The sequence below is a fragment of the Podarcis erhardii genome (assembly GCF_964252035.2).
Source record: "Podarcis erhardii genome assembly, chromosome: 10".
Taxonomy (NCBI): Eukaryota; Metazoa; Chordata; class Lepidosauria; order Squamata; family Lacertidae; genus Podarcis; species Podarcis erhardii.
This window is the reverse complement of record NC_138500.1, coordinates 56596212-56616589: the sequence shown is the minus strand read 5'-3', so window position 1 is coordinate 56616589 and position 20378 is coordinate 56596212. Positions and strand designations below refer to the sequence as shown.

Genomic DNA, 20378 nt, shown 5'->3' with positions numbered 1-20378 from the left:
CACAGGCTACGCAAAATGGAGTTGTATTACTATAAGGAATGCATTCCATCATCCTCAATTATGGAAGGAGTTTCATATGGTAAGTGCCGTCATGAGTATGTTTTTCATTTAACACAATGTCTAAATGGTTTTAATTTTTACTGAGGACATCGCTAAGAATTTTTTTTAAAACATAGAAGAAGAATGCTAGAGCACGGACGTGCTGTGAGAAATAATGAGATAGCATCCCTGGGGTTGTGTCACGTTAATAGTTTGAAATATTTGGTGGTCCAATTTCAGATCCAAGCAACAGATCATCTGCTGTAATTAAAGAGAGGAAGTAATAGATAAAATAGAACAGAAGAGAAAGAAGCTGTCTGGATTTATAAGTTGAAATCAATGTCTCAGCTGGAACTAAGGAAGAAATTGATTTATATGCTTATTTGGAAAGGCGATGAAAAAAGCAATACTAAGCCAGAAGGCATGGCCACATCCAAGTAGATCTATTAGACATTTATTGTGTGTTTTTTAATTTTGAAAAAGTGTGAGACTTAATTGTATTTAATCTTTGCTAACATTTTGCTGAACCATTATTGAGCTATGCACACATGCAACCTTCCCCTCAAAATGGAAGGTTCAGAACTACTTTTTAGCAGGAAGAACTACAGAGGAATTTTCCATGTGCAAACTTGAATGAGATGCATATCCTCCCCCATCTATGGCAAGCTTTGCAAAGGGGAAAGGAAGAGGAAGTAGCTAAATATTGCACAGATGTGTGCCAAGCAGTTAATTAAACTCCACAGTAGTTCAAATAGGTCTAAACCAGCCCAACAAACCAAGGTTTTCAGTTTGGGTGGGAGGGAAATAAGATTTTGAGAAAGTATTTCTGTACAATGGAAGTAGAATAATAAGCTAGGTTTACCAATACTGAGCTAGATAACCAATGGTCTATTTAGCATAATAAACACACAAGACGTAACTGGCTGTAATTTTGAATAAATAAGGTATACTATTCATGGTATCAATTTGTAGATTTCAACAGAAGTCTCATACAGTTCAACAAAAAAGCAGAAGACCCAGTGGATCAGTTCATTCTCTAGTCAGTTCATGCATAAGGTCCATTCATGTATTCCACCTGTCTGTTCAAATGGTCCAATAATCCACATGAAAGGTTGTTACAGGGTTGTTACAATCCTTTCACAGTCTAAGACAAGGATTTCTGGAATATTAGCCTTGTTTCGCCATCCTAGGCTTCATCAGTAGAACAGGCTCTAAGTAATGCAAATAAATACAATATTGTAATCTCACACATTTTTACAGCAAAATTAATGTAAAAAAACCATAAACAACTGTACATACCATATGTAATATTACAGGATAGTGGGTCTTATAGCATAGTAGTGGTTGCAGTAAGCAGTGAGATGAGAAAGACATGAAAGAGTGTGGAAGAGTGGCTGGGGCAACCAGATGGGTGGTGGTGTTTGTTGTTGTTGTTAAAACTAAGAAAACGCCTTTTGAGAAATATTGTTGATCTTATAGAAACATTCTGGGCTTCTGTTGAAATCCTTTGTTGTTTTGGCTCAGGAAGAACCCACAAATTCACTTTTGGCAACGTTTAGTGGTAACTTGAATTGAAACAGTTGAGTAGTGTTCTTCAGTCTTGGGTCCCCAGGTGGTGTTGGGCTCCAACACCCATCATTCCTGACAATTGTCTAAGCTGGTGGAAATGATGGAAGTTGTAGTCTGTCGACATGTGGGGACCTAATTTTGAAGTTTGAACAGTGACTATAGGGAAGTGCAGCTTTCGAACTTTTTCATAGCAGGAGCAGTGATGTCATCTGCTGGAACGGCATTCGCCAGGTCAGTGGAGGAGAGGGTTGACCAGGCACATGGCCTCTTTGTAGGAATAGGCAAGGCTTCCTCAACCTCGGCCCCCCAGATGTTTTTGGCCTACAACTCCCATGATCCCTAGCTAGCAGGACCAGTGGTCAGGAATGATGGGAATCGTAGTATCAAAACATCTGGAGGGCCAAGGTTGACGAAGCCTGGAATAGGCTAATCATTCAGTTTCAGTATCTCTTTGTTTCTCATTTTTCCACTCTTAAATTCAGTTGTCCACATTTTTCAGTTCACTTATTTTTTTTCATCTACATTTTAGTGCAAATTTTCCTGAGCATACAAGTTTCCATGCAATTTTGCCTAATACAGTGGAATGTTGGTTTTTGAACTGCTCAGCTGCCGAATGTTTTGTTTTTAGTTTTTTTCCAAAAATTTTTTATTGATTTTTCACAAAATTATAAACACTCAAACAAATAAACAAACAAACAAAAATCATAACCTCATTAAAACTAATCTTATTAACATTGTTAAGTCACTTCCTCGTATCCCCCTAGTTGAATTTCAATACATATCATTTTAACGGTTTTCCAAATCAAAGTTCTTATAAACTTAACTTAATCACTTAACATCTTTCTTTCTTATCAATTCAGCTTTAAACATATTAATTCATCTCATTACATATTTAAATCCTAAGCCTATCTGATAATTGCTGCCGAACATTTTGGAAGCCAAACGCTGGAAACCTGGAAGTAACCACTTGCATTTTTGAACGTGCCTCAGAAGTCGAACAGCTTCGGAGGAGCGTTTCTATTTTTCCCCCATTGAACTTGCCGACAGCACTTTGCGCCTTGGTTGTCAAACAGTCTTCCAGAATGGATTACATTCGACAACCAAGGTTCCACTGTATACACATCTGTGCAAAATATTTTCCCTAAATATATTGCATTTATGTATGCTATTTTAATGAATATATGCATTTTAATGCACACTTTACCCTACTGCATGGGTAGGCAAACTAAGGCCCGGGGGCCGGATCTGGCCCAATTGCCTTCTAAATCTGGCCCTCAGATGGCCTGCGAATCAGCGTGTTTTTACATGAGTAGAATGTGTGCTTTTATTTAAAATGCATCTCTGGGTTATTTGTGGGGCACAGGAATTCATTCGTTTTTTTGTTACCCCCCCCCCTCAAAAAATATAGGATGGCCCCCCACAAGGTCTGAGGAACAGTAGACTGGCCCCTTGCTGAAAAAGCTTGCTGACCCCTGCCCTAGCATTTTTGTATACATGGCTTGGCTGAAAAACTGCACTGCAAAATTAGAAGGATGGTTGTGTTTTGGTTCATGTACTGTTTGGAAGGTGTGACTTTTAATCAAATTTCTCCCTGGCCCCTAGTCCTTTGTGAAGTTGGTTAGGCTAAGGCTCAGTCAGGGTAACCCAGGAAACAACATGGCTGATCAGAGATGTGAAACCTGCTCTTCCCACCCCAAGTCCAACATGCTAATCAATATTCTACTATTGCCAGCTCACTATTCTCTCACTGTCAGCTGGTCTTAATAAATTAGATTCTTCTTGGGGGGGTTGGCTGTGAGAATCTGTCATGATGAACTCCTGCACTAAACATTCACCAATACACTGATTAATTGGGCTTAAGTGAAAGATTGGACCCCTTTTAGAAGATGGAGCCATGAAATGGATAAAGGTGGAAGATAAATTTATGGTGCTTGTATACAATCCCTCTGCCCCAGTGTGGTTCAGAATATTACTCTGACTCCAGTTATTTAAACTTTGTAAGTTCTGGCCTCAAATGAGCAGCAACTAAAAAGCATTATCAGAGTTAAATGATGCCAGTTTGACAAATTGGATATGAAGAGCAATATCCTGCCAGTAACATTATTTGACTTTTAGGAAGGAGCATCTCCACCCCCGTTGTTCTGCCCAGACGCTGAGGTCCAGCACCGAGGGCCTTCTGGCGGTTCCCTCACTGTGAGAAGCCAAGTTACAGGGAAGCAGGCAGAGGGCCTTCTCGGTAGTGGCACTCGCCCTGTGGAACGCATAATAATAATTAATACCTGGCTCAGGGTGGCTAACACCAGATAAAAACAATTGATTAAAATACAACTTAAAAACAAGATTAAGTACAACATTAAAATGCAGCCTCATTTCAGTAGAAATGAGAACAACAACTACCAGACTTTTAGAAGACATCTGAAGGCAGCCCTGTTTAGGGAAGCTTTTAATGTTTGATGCATTACTGTATTTTAATATTTTGTTGGAAGCCGCCCAGAGTGGGCGAGGTATAATAATAATAATAATAATAATAATAATAATAATAATAATGTGTCTTTAACTGGATCTCATTCCTTTTTTCCAACAAATAATTGGACTGAAGTACACCGTATTTTTCGCTTTATAGGACGCACCGGACAATAGGACGCACCTTGTTTTAGAGGGGGGAAAACAAGGGGGGGGAATCTCCCCCTCTCTGCCCAGCACCCCTTCAGCAAAGCGGCAGGAGGCGCTGTGCAGAGAGGGGGAGAATTTCCCCCCCCTCTTGTTTCCCCCCTCTAAAACAAGGTGCCGCTTAAGGTGCGTTCAGTCGCCTTCAGGCGGCTACCTTGGAAGCCTGTAGAGCGAGAGGGGTCGGTGCACACCAACCCCTCTCGCTCTCCAGGCTTCAGGTTCCTTTCGACCTGCTCTTTGGGGCTGGCGGGGGGAAGCCCACCACCAGCCCAAAAGAGCAGGTCGGGGAACAGCGGAAAGGCACGCAGCGGAAAGGCTCCTGCCATAGCCGCACGTCACCTCTCCAGCCAGGAGAGGGTCGTGGGGCAATGGCTTTTTCGCTCCATAGGACGCACACACATTTCCCCTTCATTTTTGAAGGGGAAAAAGTGCGTCCTATAGAGCAAAAAATACGGTACAAGTTGTCCTTTCTCATTCAGACTACTGGCAATAGTCATGCAGCGGTGACAAAAAGAATCAGTTGAGATCACAGCTCTGTGGGATTTTAGAGGGAAATATTAATGAGTATGAAAATAATTGTGCTTAACAAGAGAGGGAAATACTTGTCAGGCACTCGTTCCTGCAAACCGCTACTTCCATCATAGAACTATAGAGTTGGAAGGAAACCCAAGGCTTCTCTCATCCAACTGCAATGCAGGAATCTCAGCTAAAGCATCTATGAGAGGCGGCCATTCAACCTCTGCTTAACAACCTCCAATTTCAGCTCTCATCTAATCAAATTTCAGTACTTTGCCCACTCAGTTCAAGGACCTTTTCATGGTTCACGTCCAGAAATTGTTGGGTGCAATGCACAAGACTCACAACTTGCATTGTGTGAATATATATATATATTCAAAAAATCATATCACATACTTTCCATAGCTGTCAACGTTTCCCTTTTTTTAAGGGAAATTCCCTTATTCCTAATAGGATTCCTTGCAAGAAAAGGAAAAAGTTGACAGCTATGCATACTTTCTTATCTTATACAATGTTTTAGACTTCCATCAACCATATTTGAAGATTTTTCAATCTTTATCACTTAATCTACATTTCTTAATTTCTCTCTTGCTTTTAATTATCCTTAGCTAATAACTCTCTTCATAATCTTCTCTGCAATACTTCGCGTAGTCCTCCTTACAAAACTTCTTGAAGTCCTACTAGCGTAATCTGTTTATTACAATTGCTTTTCAAATAGTTCAAATATTTACTCCAGTCCTCTGAGAATCTCCAGTCCTGCAGCTTTTGGATCCTTCCTGTCATCTTATCTAATTCTGCATAGTCCATTAATTTTTTCTGCCAACGACTTGCATTGCTAAGGGGTTTTGAAAAGCATGCACAGTAAATGGTACACAAATATATAAAATCCAGCAATATCTACATTGCACAGGAGTAGTCATAGGACTTCAGGAGCCATGTGAATGAATGCAATTTGCATTTAAGGGCATATGGCAAAGTGCCTGCCCATGTAGCCCTTACAAATTTCCATGAACATCTGTGTGCTTCAGGTTGTATCCAGCTAAGTTCTACCCATTGAAATTAATGACCCCAAGTTGGCCATGCCCATCATTTTTAATGTTTCTACTTTGACTAGGACTAATGCTGAATACAACCTACAGGTTGGCTTATCTGCATGTAGCTTCTTCCAGACTTTACTTATGTATATGAAATTTGAATGTCTCAATCTGCCTTGTTTCCTGTACACAGCAGAGTCTGGGCATGTTTCTACACATGGAACAGATGTTTTGTATGTGTAAGGTTTTAAATGCTCCAGGTGGATGTAGCACATAAGATCATTAGCATATATACTATGAAATGACACAATTATTCATATTTGTAATGTATAGGGGACTTGTGAACCACCACTGATTTTGATTCCTCCAGACTCTATGCAATACCACGGAGACGAATGTTCCCTGTGTCACCGTCAATTCCGTTCAGCAGGGGGGTTTTGAGTTTCTACCAGCCCCATTATGTGAGTGTTTCTCTGAATGGAACCTATTATATAATCACTGTTAGTTAGCTAAATAAATTTAGCTAACCAACTATGTCCATCTAGTGAAAGGGCAGATTGCCAAGGAATGGGTGAGATTCCTCTCTAGTGAGTGACATCTAAACAGGTCCTCTGCATATGTAAACGAATGGACTGTTTTTTATGGACACAGACCAATAAAGTTAGGTGCAAAATAAAACATACAATTCATTAAAACAATTAGAATAAATATACGTTTCTCCTCCCACCCTATTCTTAAGGCAACAGAAAATTTATCCTGATCTGCATGGAAATCAGAAATCTGTTTGCAACCCTTTCAGTAACATGTAAGGAAGCAGAGTGCCATACCCTCCAACATTTCTGCAATGAAACTAGGGAAGTCATTATTATTACTATTACTATTACTACTATTATTATTAATACCCCACCCATCTGACTGGGTTGCCCCAGCCACTCTTGACATAAAACATGATAAAACATTGAAAAAAACCCTTTCCTATACAGGGCTGCCTTCAGATATCTTGTACAGTTAGGTCGTATACTTACTTATCTCCTTGGCTCGGGGGTCGTATAACTCCATACCCTCCAGCATTTCTCCGATGAAAATTGGGAAGTTCTAAGGAAAAGCAGGACATTTCAGAATCAAATCAGAACCAGGATGGCTTCTATAAATCCAGAACTGTCCCTGGAAAATAGGGACACTTGGAAAGTCTGGAATGCTCTCAAATCTTTGGGAAATCTTCCCAGGAAAGTTCTTAGTAAAGGGAAAGTAAACTTTCTCTACATACACTACAGTGTAGAAGAACATGGTTAGCAGATTCCATTGCCCCATTTCCACCCAAACATAACTGTTCATTAACTGTCTTGTGGAGGCCCTTTCTGTGATTTCCCTTTAGTCTGTCAAACTACTATTCCTAAGCCAGCCTTCGCCAACTGGTGCTTTCCAGATGTTTTGGACCACAACACTCAACAGCCTCAGTCAGCACAGCTGTATGATGGGAGCGTGCTTATGCAGTTTGGGACTGTTAGGAGTTTAGTTCAAAAAAATGCAAATGAAGTACAGTGGTACCTCAGGTTACAGACACTTCAGGTTACAGACGCCACTAACCCAGAAATAATACCTCAGGTTAAGAACTTTGCTTCAGGATGAGTACAGAAATTGTGAGGAGGCGGTGCAGTGGCAGTGGGAGGCCCCATTAGCTAAAGTGGTACCTCAGGTTAAGAACAGTTTCAGGTTAAGAACGGACCTCCAGAATGAATTAAGTTCTTAACCTGAGGTACCACTGTATTGGAATTGCTGTGAAAGTAGCATGGCAACTCTTTAAAGGTAGCTTGGATATCTAGAGTCTCAAACACAAACCCAAGGCAATTCACTATATTTATACCACAGAGCAAGGATGTTTCATTCTTGGCTCTTTCTGTCACTGCCAGTGACACATTAGAATATCTGCCACTTTCTAGAAACCTAGTGTTACCTCATTAAGTCTGAGGAGCTAAAAATGGTTTGAAAAACCAAGGAGAAAAAAATAACCTCTCCTCCCCACGACCATATACTGATGCTCCTCCAGCAAAGTCAGGCTTCTCCATATAAACTGAACACACTGAAATATTTTATGGGGTACAATGTATTAATTAAACAAGGTTTTATGGATTTGACAACTTGCATTGGTTTATAAAGAAACTGAAATGTGATGCTTTCGCACTGTGGCCTGTAGTAGGACATGGGAAAGAATGTAGGGAGCTGCTCCATACTGAGTCAGACCATTGGTCAAAGTAGCTCAGCACTGTCTACACCAGTGGTTTTCAACCTAGCCAGCCAGTCCAACAGCACTTGTTGTTGGGAATGGTCAGACAAGTGGAATCTCCAGGCAGTGGCGTAGTGTGGGTTACCAGTGCCTGGGGCTGCTTGGAGGACAGTGGGTGTGAGGGAGGGAAACAGATGGAGTACGCATGCACATTCAATTGCCTAATGGCATCCACATCATCCAGGAGATTACAATTCCATTCTCTGGAGAGGTCACTTTCTGGTTTGCATGGAGAAGCTGTTTTTCAACTGATGAAAGTGTGCAGCTGTATTGAGGCAGCACCGGTTGTTGAATGTTTGCACCCCTAATAATTTTGCACCCGGGGCAACCGCCTCTGTGGCCCCCACTATGCCACTGTCTCCAGGTAGGGTTTGGAAAGAAACTGTCATTCAGTGTAGAAAATAGTGATGAACCAATTATTATTATTATTATTATTATTATTATTATTATTATTATTATTATTAATATTAATTATTATTATTCCCTAGCCACTCTGGGCGGCTTCCAAAAAAATATTAAAATACTATAATACATCAAACATTAAACGCTTCCCTAAACAGGGCTGCCTTCAGATGTCTTCTAAAAGTCTGGTAGTTGTTGTTCTCTTTGACATCTGGTGGGAGGGTGTTCCACAGGGAAGGCGCCACTACCGAGAAGGCCCTCTGCCTGGTTCCCTGTAACTTGGCTTCTCACAGTGAGGGAACCGCCAGAAGGCCCTCGGTGCTGCACCTCAGTGTCCGGGTAGAACGATGGGGGTGGAGACGCTTTATGGTCCCATAAAGCAGCTTTTTATTTCACTGTGCAACATGGAAGTAAAGTGAGGTGTCCATGGAGAAAGAGATCACTCTCTTCCACCAATGGCATTCTCTGAGTTTCTGCGTTGAGAAGTCCTAATAATCAAACCATCACTCTATTTCTCCTTCTTCATGTGTTTCCGTTCTTATCCCTTTCTCTTCCCTCAAAACTGGCTTTCTTGGCTATGGGTATACAAAGAGAAAACCCAATTACTTCCACCATTGATCTTGGTAGTTCAGTGTTAATTAGCTTCTGTAACCCCAGCCATTAACAAAATGATTCAGAGTTTCTTCTCTGCGTCACAGTGAATGAGGTCTGAAGGTCATACAGAAGATGGCTTGAGCTGTTTTCTTCCATAGCTCCCTTGGTTTCGCCTTCAGCACACACTGGAATGTGCCACAATGGCAGGGGAACAAACTTGAATCAGGAACAAAGGTCAAGGGCATTTTTTTTGCTGGCAGAAATGCGATTCGATTCTTCAATGCAGTTCTATCCTTCATAAAGACATGGGGTTTTTTTTATATCACCGTTTGTCTTTTGATAGCCCTCTGTCTTCAACAGCTTGGTAACTTTTATTTTCGTGGCTGGGAGAAATCCTTGAATTCCATGATGGGAGAAAGATGGCAGATAAATTGGCAGCTGGGGGAGTATGGGCAGGAATGCCTCAGCTCTTGTAAATCTCACTTATGCTTAAATCAACAGATCCATTTTCTTTGGGGATGTCCCAGTTATAACACAGAATATGGTTAGACTTTTAAGTGCCCCTTACCTCCCTTGCACATATTTACATAGAGTAGACCCCGTACTTCAGACCTTTCCCCTCCAAAGCATGGAGAACAATGGGGTCCAGATAACTGGGATGCTTTAGAGCAGTAGTTTTCAACCTGTGGGTCCCCAGATGTTGTTGGACTACAACTCCCATCACCCCTGAGCTCTGGCCTTGCTAGCTAGGGGTGATGGGAGTTGTAGTCCAACAACATCTGGGGACCCACAGGTTGAGAACCACTGCTTTAGAGGGAGTGGAGCCACTGAGTGTAGCTCCATTCTGCCCCTCAACTGTATTGCTCAGTGCTGGTGTGATGACTATTATGGCTCAGTGGTACAGCACCAGTGCAGTCCTGGGCATCTCTAGCACACAAAGCTCAGGCAGCTAGAAAGTGATGGGAGAAGCACTGGCTACAGAGCCACTTACTGAAGTAGGCAATACCTGATTAGAATAAACTATCTTCCTAGGTTCCCTTTTGAGTATTCACACTACGTATGCTGCTGAACAAAACAAAGCCACCAATGTACAGTGGTACCTCAGGTTAAGTACTTAATTCGTTCCAGAGGTCCGTTCTTGACCTGAAACTGTTCTTAACCTGAAGCACCACTTTAGCTAATGGGGCCTCCTGCTGCCGCCACACCGCCGGAGCACGATTTCTGTTCTCATCCTGAAGCAAAGTTCTTAACCCGAGGTACTATTTCTGGGTTAGCGGCATCTGTAACCTGAAGTGTCTGTAACCTGAAGCGTCTATAACCCGAGGTACCACTGTAAACTCCTTCAAAAAGACAGCACAGGCTAGTTGGCAATTATGACATCATCTGGCCACAAGAGACCTTCCTCCCTAAACCAATTTGTTAGCTGACTTTATGCTCCGAGGCACGTCTAATGTAGCGATGGATGTTCTCATTATTCCTTAAAAGCCGACTCTAATAGGTTGGAATTTTACTAAATTATTTGGCCTTAATGGTGTTTTGCGGTAATGAGTTCTCCAAGTTAATTAAGGGTTAATTAGTAATCTAGTAATTAATAATTCAGGGCTACCTAAGCTGTGCTTACCAATAGTTTTGACTTTCCTGTCATTTGCACATCGAGGAGGCTAATTCGGCGCCCGATTCTTCTTTTGCCTTTTTTGTTTTTGATGTTAAAGGTGTGTTTCTTTTCGATTTGAAGACACTTACAAAACATCTTACTTCCAAAGCATCACACGATATAAATTACCAATATTATCACCCCATTATAATTAATACATTTGGCAGAATGTTTAAGAAACTCATATGCACTTTTGCACAAAGGGGATTCAATGCAGTAAGAACTAGTTTATAATCTAATACTCTAAGCACACTTATTAGGGAAGAGGTCAGATCTGCACCATCCATTTAAAGCACTCTTATACCACTTTTACAGCCATGGCTTCCATGAAAGAATCCTAGGAACTGTAGGATGATCTGAAGAGCTAAAAGTTTTTTAATTAGTTCAGGATGATGACACTGGGTTGCAGCTGCTAAGATTGCTGTGATCCTTTGGTTGGTGAAATGAAATCATGTATAATCTGGAAATGTTTAAGAAACATTGTGTTTGACGCAGTTCTTTGCAGCCTCCTTATTTCTGAGGCTGTTCCTATGTACATTTGCATTTCAATAAAGGGAATTTCTTGCATTTATTTTCCCTGGGAGCCTGCATCCTTTTCTTTTGGTTTTCTGGGCAGAATAACTCCAGTCTAGGAGCCCCATTTAAATTTAACAGACTGGCATTGGTTTTGCACACGAATCATAGTTGATGCAAGTCATTGCGAACTGCTTGTTTTCCAAACACTTGTTTAATTAACTTTGCTAATGTCTTTACAATCACAGGGTTGCAATGAAACAGGCTGTTGTTGTTGTTTAGTCATTTAGTTGTGTCCGACTCTTCATGACCCCATGGACCAGAGCACGCCAGGCACTCTTGTCTTCCACTGCCTCCTGCAGTTTGGTCAAACTCATGCTGGTAGCTTCGAGAACACTGTCCAACCTTCTCGTCCTCTGTCGTCCTCTTCTCCTTGTGCCCTCCATCTTTCCCAACATCAGGGTCTTTTCCAGGGAGTCTTCTCTTCTCATGAGGTGGCCAATGTATTGGAACCTCAGCTTCAGGATCTGTCCTTCCAGTGAGCACTCAGGGCTGATGTCCTTAGGAATGGATAGGTTTGATTTTCTTGCAGTCCATGGGACTCTCAAAGTCTCCTCCAGCACCAGAATTCAAAAGCATCAATTCTTCGGCGATCAGCCTTTATGGTCCAGCTCTCACTTCCATACATCATTACTGGGAAAACCATAGCTTTAACTATATGGACCTTTGTCGGCAAGGTGATGTCTCTGCTTTTTAAGATGCTGTCTAGGTTTGTCATTGCTCTTCTCCCAAGAAGCAGACATCTTTTAATTTCGTGACTTGCAGTGATCATGGAGCCCAAGAAAGTAAAATCTCTCACTGCCTCCATTTCTTCCGAATTAAACAGGTAGGTAGCAGCAAAGAAAACTAAGCTCACTGGCCACAAAACTGTGGTTACACAGTGACAACTGCATTCCAGTTAGGGAAACAGAGTGTGCAATCTGCCATTCTAGGAGGAGCAGAAAGCGTCAAAGCCCAGCAAGATTGAAACAGACAATACCAGTTGCTGCTCAAGAAACGTTGGAGTCCCACAAATTTGTTGCAACCCTCATGCCTTTTCTGGAACTGAAGCGGGGGAAAAGGTCAGTTTGCAAAGGCATCAGTAGTGAACTTTAAGTATTGAATGGAGAAAATTGCAAAGGAGTTGTGGGACACATAACTGCCATCAGGTTGTGATTTAATGGCCGCCGACACACTTTTATCATCTGAAATGCCTTGCAATGTTCTAGAGAGTTGCCAGCCCCAAGGCCAGGCTTTGAGAAAAGGAGCATAGGGAAAGCATGTTCCGTGTCTTCGCTTTTGTGCCCTCCCAAAGGCAGGCAGAATGGCACTAACATTGTACTCTTTTTGGCTAAGACATTTTTTATTTGCTCAAGCTGTTAAAATTGATGTGCATTATGTTGTTTTATTGCAGAGTAGGGAACTTTCTTCAGCCCGTCTTGCATGGTCTTAATCATACACTCCCCTCCCCCTATTTAACATGTTAAAATAATCATACATGTTTATTATAGGATATTATTTGGCTCTTAATTTTACTATGCATTAAATGTAATGGGTTGTTGGGACCTGAATGGTAAATGGTGAACCTGTGAAGTAATTATTAAAAAGCAATGCATTATACTGAATGAATCAACAATTTAGTAATTCAGCAAACTTCAGCATCGTTTTCCTTAATCAATGACTCTATAATGTGGCAGAGTTGGGTTACCTTCTCTGTTCCCAGAGCTCACGTGAACTTTTTTACCAAGTGGAACACTTGCACGGCGTAGATTTAAACCAATCGGTTGTGAGTAGCTAAGTACACATCAGGTTAAAAACATCCCACTCATTTGGAATTCTGTATTGCAGTTAATTAGAGCCAAAGAAAGACCAAAAGCAGAATCTTAAATTGGTCTCTGTTGCATTCTACTGTGAGAAGGATGGCAATGAATCCTTGGACCTGCTCAGACTCCTCCAGGGCACAATGTGTACAAAAATAAATAAATAAATAAATAAATAAATCCCATAAGAACAAATCTTGAGAGTCTAAACCCACTGAACCCTCACTAATTAAATCTTCAGGCTACATTCTCGACCAAACCAAATCGCCACTCAAATGCACTTTTTCAACCATTTTTTTTTTTAAAGTACAAAGTCAATGTTTAGTGAAAATCTAAGAATGCTGTGATCCCAACAAGGCAAAAAAAGCTGTCTCCCTGTTTCCATAAACTGCTAAGCTAAGCAAAAAAAAAAAAAAAAAAAAAAAACGCCAGAAATTAAAATGCATGTCTATTAATTTACAGACAGGAAAGCAAGCCACACAGAAAGTGATATAATGATGGAAAGGAACCTGCATAGGAAATCAAGATGCCTGTTTCAAGAGTCATCTCGCTGATCCTGCTTGAAAGAGAATGCTGGACTATACAGTCTCGGTGTACCGTAATTATTATTTTCTTAACATGAACATTTGATAAAGCAGAAACTACAAAATGGAATCGAGTTCTACAGTCTGCTGGCTATAATTGCAGTGTGTATGACCAAATACATAATTACTAATTTCAATAGGAGGTGAGCGTGATCAGTTTTTCATTTAGAAAACTTCACTGTGAAGGTATGGTTTCTACAGACTTATCCCGCAACCACTGCATATGTCAATATTTTCACTAAGTACTACATTTCCAATATTCCATGCTGGTAGCAGCGTTGACACTCTTGTCAACTGCAGTAATCTTAAGATATCCTAGTAGGATAAGTCAAGATACTGAAATGTCTTCCCACATGCTTGAGTTTTAGGTGTGAGTCCATAAAACTGAGGTGCAAAACTTGCAGTCCTAATTTCACGAGCCCTCAAGTCACTTTCCGCTCCAGGCCTACCTGCCATTGGAATGTGGCCTCTCATAGATTACCTTCAAGGAAATGTGGCTCCATAACCGAAAACAGATTCTCCAGTGCTCCCATAACAGCTTGAAATAAGATTCTTTCCAAATGGCAAAAATTTAATGTCCATAATAATGGGGACCTTGCCCTGAAGCACATGTCCCATAAAACTAGCGGTCTTCACTGGATAGGACTTGTTGCAGACCACCGTAGTTTGGTTGGTTGGTTATTTGTTTGTTTGTTTCCCACCCTTCTCCTGGAAGGAGCCCAGGGTGGCAAATGGACCCATAATTTCAAAACAAAAGCAAGATATATACAGTGGTACCTTAGGTTAAGTACTTAATTCGTTCTGGAGGTCCGTTCTTAACATGAAACTGTTCTTAACCTAAAGCACCACTTTAGCTAATGGGGCCTCCTGCTGCTGCTGTGCTGCGGCCACGCAATTTCTGTTCTCATCCTGAAGCAAAGTTCTTAACCTGAGGTACTATTTCTGGGTTAGCGGAGTCTGTAACCTGAAGCATCCGTAACCTGAAGCGTCTGTAACGTGAGGTACCACTGTATTCTAAAAAAGAACTTCCAGTTCAAAACATTATTCCATCCAGTGATCTCAGGGTTGCCAGGAACAGCAATTTTCGGCCGCCTGAGTAAACAGGGATGTTTTCAAATTCCTCCTAAAAGTTAATATTGATGAAAAAAGGTGTACCTCACTAGGGAAAGCATTTCATAACCACCACTGGAAATGACCTGTCACAAGGGAACGCCAACTGTTCTCTGAGCAAATATACATATTCCTATCACAATCAATTGTATTATAACTAGTGCCATGAAGAATTAGGGTCTTCATCTGCTTCAAGGTATAATCACTGGTTTCAAGCAGACCTGCTTAGAAGTTGGGGGCAGCTGTGTACACTTGCCCTGGGCCTTGGAGGGCTAAGCCAGTCAGGGGGTCCCGCTAGGGACCAGCTGCCTTTTTGTTTGAGTTTATAACTTTTTTCTAACAAGACTCCTACCCTGAGCATCAGACAAGCTCTGCAAGGGCTGGGTTTCAAGGCACTTCCACCTGCAAAACCCTGCCTACAGATCTCCCATGAATGGTTAGGTGATTCCTAACCATTTTCTCATTCCACACACTGAAAATCTGGGCCAGAACCAGACGTAGTTTCAAGAACATGTACTTTCAGTGAGGGTGTTTCAGAATCTCTTGCACTTCCAGAAATGTCTTTGAAGATTCCGAACAGCTGAAAAGACTCTTGAGAGCCTGAAATGAATTTTTAAAAAGCACCAAATGGCATAGTGCAAATGGCTTTTAAAGGGAAACAATCCACAAGGCACACACTTTGCAGCAGTGTTGTGTCATATTTCTACCTCCAGATCAAAACACAGGAGAGATTGCCATACTTGCGTCTGCCATTCATATTCCTAAGCGCCGCCAATAAGCCCTTAAGACAAGCAACTCACTTGTAATGTACCAATTTCTATGCTTGTGGAACACAAACTGTTTCTTGGTGATAACATTTTATTTAATTATGTCTGCGAGCATCATAACTTATATTGATGAACATGGATTGGTGTAGTTGTTTAAGCCTATAATGAACTAAATGTTACACAGAATACAATTTTCCTCTTCATTTACTTTAATTTATTCTGGTTGTAAATGCTGTCGCTTCCATGATTATGGAATAAATCTCACTGTAGGATCAATTACTACAGTTTAAAAATTAGACTTAAGAGGTGTTTAGTAATTATGGACTGGTTTTGTGCCATTAGATTTCAGCATTATTCTTCATAAACTATTTTTTAGCCCTAATGACACACATCATTAAAGTTAACACTTTTAATGTGGAATCTTGTCAGAATACAAGTAGTGTCTAAATTTGTTGTTATTATTATTTTTCAAATGTACATGTTAAATCATATTCATTTGGCCACTTCAAAGAAAAAGAACCATGTTTAAGACTAATTGAAGTCCAAGCATAGTGAAACAGGTTCATTTTGTTACTTAAGTGCATCTAACTTTGGTCATAAGCTACTGAATCTAGCCAATGCTAAGAGCTTTTAAGGTCCAGTGATTTCAAGCAGAATTTTAAGCATGTCCTCAAATTACCAATTGAAAATAACAGGACTTCAACTCTTGTAGTAATGCACCAGTTGTGTGGGATGTTTATTTACTTAGAAGATTTATAGCCCACCTTTTATCAGTACTAATATCAGGGTATTATAACAAACTCTGTTTTTTTTAAAAAAAAACAGTTTTGGGAGGTAAAACAACCAGTCAAGAATGAAATGATTTCTCATTAAAAACTCCAAAAGCCCAAGGAAACAGAAAAAGTGGCTTAAGCATGGAATCTTTTGTGTTTCTGTACAAATAATTTAGAACGATTTACCACTTTTACTCCTTGTGTTTTCTTACTACTGTATGGGAAAGCCCATTAATCTGACCTTTGAACAGTTTGTAAGTAAACCATTTTTAATTTACCAAATGTGTAGTCTCTTTCCATGATAAGGAAAGTGGGGAACTTTGGAAGCAACTTAGAAAGGGATATTTTAAAGATCTAACAGCCTATATTTCCATTCGTTGAATATTTTGTGATTTTAAATCTCTGCCAGGGTTCTCTCACCAAATAATACTTGTCCCAAACCTTGATCTTAATCATCCAGGGTATTCTCCTTCTTATATACCTACTATATTTATATTTAACCTAATCAAATTATCCATCAGAATCCATACACATTCCTTTCATTCATACCTTCCCTTCTCAGATACACACTTTTCCTCACATTGCTGTCCATATGCTGTGGTTAATAATGTCATTAAATATATTAACTGCTGAAAACATGCCATGTCCTTTTGTTGCAAATGTACACTGAACATTAATACACATTTGAATAAACTTGCTGTCATATTTAATATAAATAAGCCTGCCCTCTTGAAACTTCACAGCTCTACAGAAGAAATAAAATAAAATTATGCCCCATATATTAAATTTATAGTACCCAACCTTTCAGCATTCCAAGAAAAATGATTTAAATGTCCCTGAAACCAGCTGACAAAGGCAAATCTTTAATTCCTGCTGATGTCTACTTGATTTTTCAGTAAAGTTCTCCGACTTTAAAAGCTAAGATCCACTTGTAAAGAACTTGATGTTTGTCAAATGGATAGTTTCTACCAAAAAGCCAAAGGACAACTGTGACCTTTCACTAACAGCTCAAATCCCAAATAAAATACACAGGAGAAAATGAACTGAGGGAACTACCTAATCTATGTCTAAATTGCCCTACACCAAGTTAGACCATTCCTAAGTACTGTCTACACTAAAGACCACACACAATTTGATGACTGTATGGTACATGGTTATTCTATACACAGGAAAGCACAGTGTTGCCATTAAGACACTTAATGGATAAAATCAACTCTAAACTATTGTACAAAACTGCTTAATGTTGACTGTATCATTTACATTGTATATACATGAGATGTTTCTTCCAGATTGGGGGTATATAAGGCTTGTTTGTTATAAGGGTTTTCAGAAGCTGAAAAAGAAGGGTTTTTGTTTTTTTAAAAAAGTATTGTCTACCATGACAGGCAGAATCTCTACAGATTTTCAGGCAGGATTTTCTCCTAGCCTGGGATTGAACCTGGCGCCTTGTGAGAGGTTTATCACCCATATGAATTTGAATATGATGTAATATGACATCAAAACCACTTCCAGAGCCAACAGAAAACTAATAGTACTACATCCTCCTGGCTCAACTGGAAAGCCTATATAGGCCGGTCTCAAGCTGGTTCCCTCCAGACACTTTGGACTACAACTCCCATGAGGCCCAGCCAGCGTAGCTGTCATGGCTGCACCTGATAGGAGTTATAGTCCAAAACATTTGAATGGAATCATCTGTAAAATCCAAGGCAGGGCGAAAAGCCTGTTAAACAACAACAACAACAACAACAACAACAACAACAACAACACCACTGTGAATACAATTATTTTTAGCTGTATGTGTATATGGCATCACTATCATTTGAAGTTGTTCTCTTTTCAGCCGGTATAGTGCTAATGAGTGAACAGTTTATATCTACTCCATTTAATTGCACTCCTTCCTTTTCTTTCTTTTTTCTCTTTCGACGGGGGGATGTCAACTAAGGATAATTGAAAAAAGTAGCAAAGAAGGGAGCTGAAGCTAAAAGGCACAGCAAGGGAGAAGAGTTGAGGAGAAAAGCAGTAAGTGGTTGTAGAAGGGGGAAAGCCAAACTCCTGAATTCAACAGTTCTCATTCACGAGCTAGTGAGTTCAGAATCATTCCCTAGATGTTTAAGCCACAAGATCTATGCAAAGCAATGAATGCACCTCATTGTCTTCAGAAGACATGCTTTTCGATGAGGCTGCTCTCAAGAAGGGGAAAGAAATCTGTAAAATGGCCTGATTGTGATGCAGAAAGAGAACTGCTACTTAAAATGCACCTCAGCACCTTATATTGGTCATTCAGAAAAATGTGGCTTCTTGCTCCCTTTATTTATAGCTGTGGTGCAATCTGAAGGAGAGCAATAATTTAGCTACAGGAGGCAACCAGTTTGGAGCTCCTGCAATTTATTCTGTGGAAGGGCAGCTTTTTCCGGTGTAGGAAGCTGTTGGTGCAACGCTAAAAGCTACCAGGAAAGGGCTTCTGACTATTATCCAAATCAAATCGGGAAGTTCCCTGATTTCTCTTAAGTGACTGGAGTGGCCAGAAGATATTATCGCAAATTGATTTCCCCTTATTCTAGAATATTGCATCCCAAATCATTATCATCATCAGCAACATCATAATCCTTCTCCTCCTCATTCATTCATTCATTCATTCCTATTATTTGCCTACCTTGTGTGATTTCTTTTCCAATTCAGAAATAAAGCTCTTTGTTGAGATTAATCCATAGAATCTCACCATGTCACAGAATATAATGGATGTCTCTCATTGCACACCCTACACAGCTATACTGGAATGCAGGGCCAGTGAGGGTCAAGACTATAGTTTCAAACATAGCCACAACTTCCTGGTTGACACAGCATGGATCCATCTAATGAACAACAATGGGTACTGGCCAATATAAGCCAGCCCATCTGCTGGGTAACCAGAAGGAGTTGCAAACAGGTAGGACCCACCATAATGAAGGTTGCTTCTGGAGGTCCTACTGACAACCAGGTGTGTATGGTAACAAATCCTGGTCTCCTAAGCTATCTTTACAGTAAATCAGCTCTGCCCCTTATGACGATCTCCATGTAAACTACAGGTCCTGCCAAGGGACGTCATGACAAATTTGCTGCAACATCCAAACCAATGCACACACAGTCTTGCTTAGGGGATGGCAAGCCCACCAGGCCAACTATGACAATGAGTAAAATTATTTCCCAATCTCTTTGACCCAACCTTTGTCCACAGCAAGGGTGATTCTCTCCAAGGGAGGATGAGTGAGAAGCTTACTGCCAGAAACCACCCTGCTGTGGCCAAAGCCTGGACAGGTAGAGTCAGTCCAGTCTATGCTTGCAGTCCCCACCCTCAGGGAGCCAGCCATGGCTGCTGATTGGCTCCCATGACAATAACAACAGCCAACTAGGGAGCCAGCCAGCTCCCACCTGCCATTCCAGAAGCACAATGCTGGTCTGAAGTGGAAAAGTGGCTAGCCAAGCATTCCTGTACTCACCCATTTCTTTGTTGAAAGCTAAGAAAGCTAAGAATGGGGTGTCCAGGGGACAGCATCTAGATCTTGAGGTGGCCCTACTGCCATCAGCTTGACTGGCCTGGACGTGACTCACACTCAGTTGCTACACCAACCTTTGCCTGCTGTCTTGCTTCCCATCCTGGTCAGCATGAGCGATGGGGCTGTAGATGCAGAACTGACTCTGCGGCTCCATCATGCTCTGCCACTGCCGAGCTGCCACTGGGATTGCTCTGCCAAAGCATCAAACAGGTTTGGCTAGGTCAACTATTTCTAGGCATTGAAGTATCTGCAATGATTTAGAAGGGAAACTTGCACAGATAACCAATCCAGAGCTTCTCCTATTTCCCAGAATGGAATTACACATACACACACACACACACCCCCGCAGTTAATCATTCTTACAATATGAATTTTGAAAATGAAATTGGTGTGGGGTGTTTGTTTCTCTTTGTTCTAAAACTACCCCATGAATTCTCTGCTTTTACTTCTTGCAGGGCTGACAGCAGTAGCTAGGGC

The 20378-nt window shown here is 40.8% G+C and overlaps 1 long non-coding RNA gene across 1 annotated transcript in view; it reads right to left on the bottom strand.

Annotated features, from left to right (window-relative positions):
- Positions 1 to 510: 510 nt before the first annotated feature.
- LOC309350910 overlaps positions 511 to 20378 on the bottom strand; it is a 224073-nt gene continuing 204205 nt past the window's right edge. The window contains exons 3-4 of the long non-coding RNA XR_014160589.1: positions 6854 to 6923; positions 511 to 1250 (exon numbers count right to left, since the gene is read on the bottom strand). This is a non-coding gene — a long non-coding RNA (uncharacterized lncRNA). The remainder of the gene's footprint in view (positions 1251 to 6853; positions 6924 to 20378) is intronic.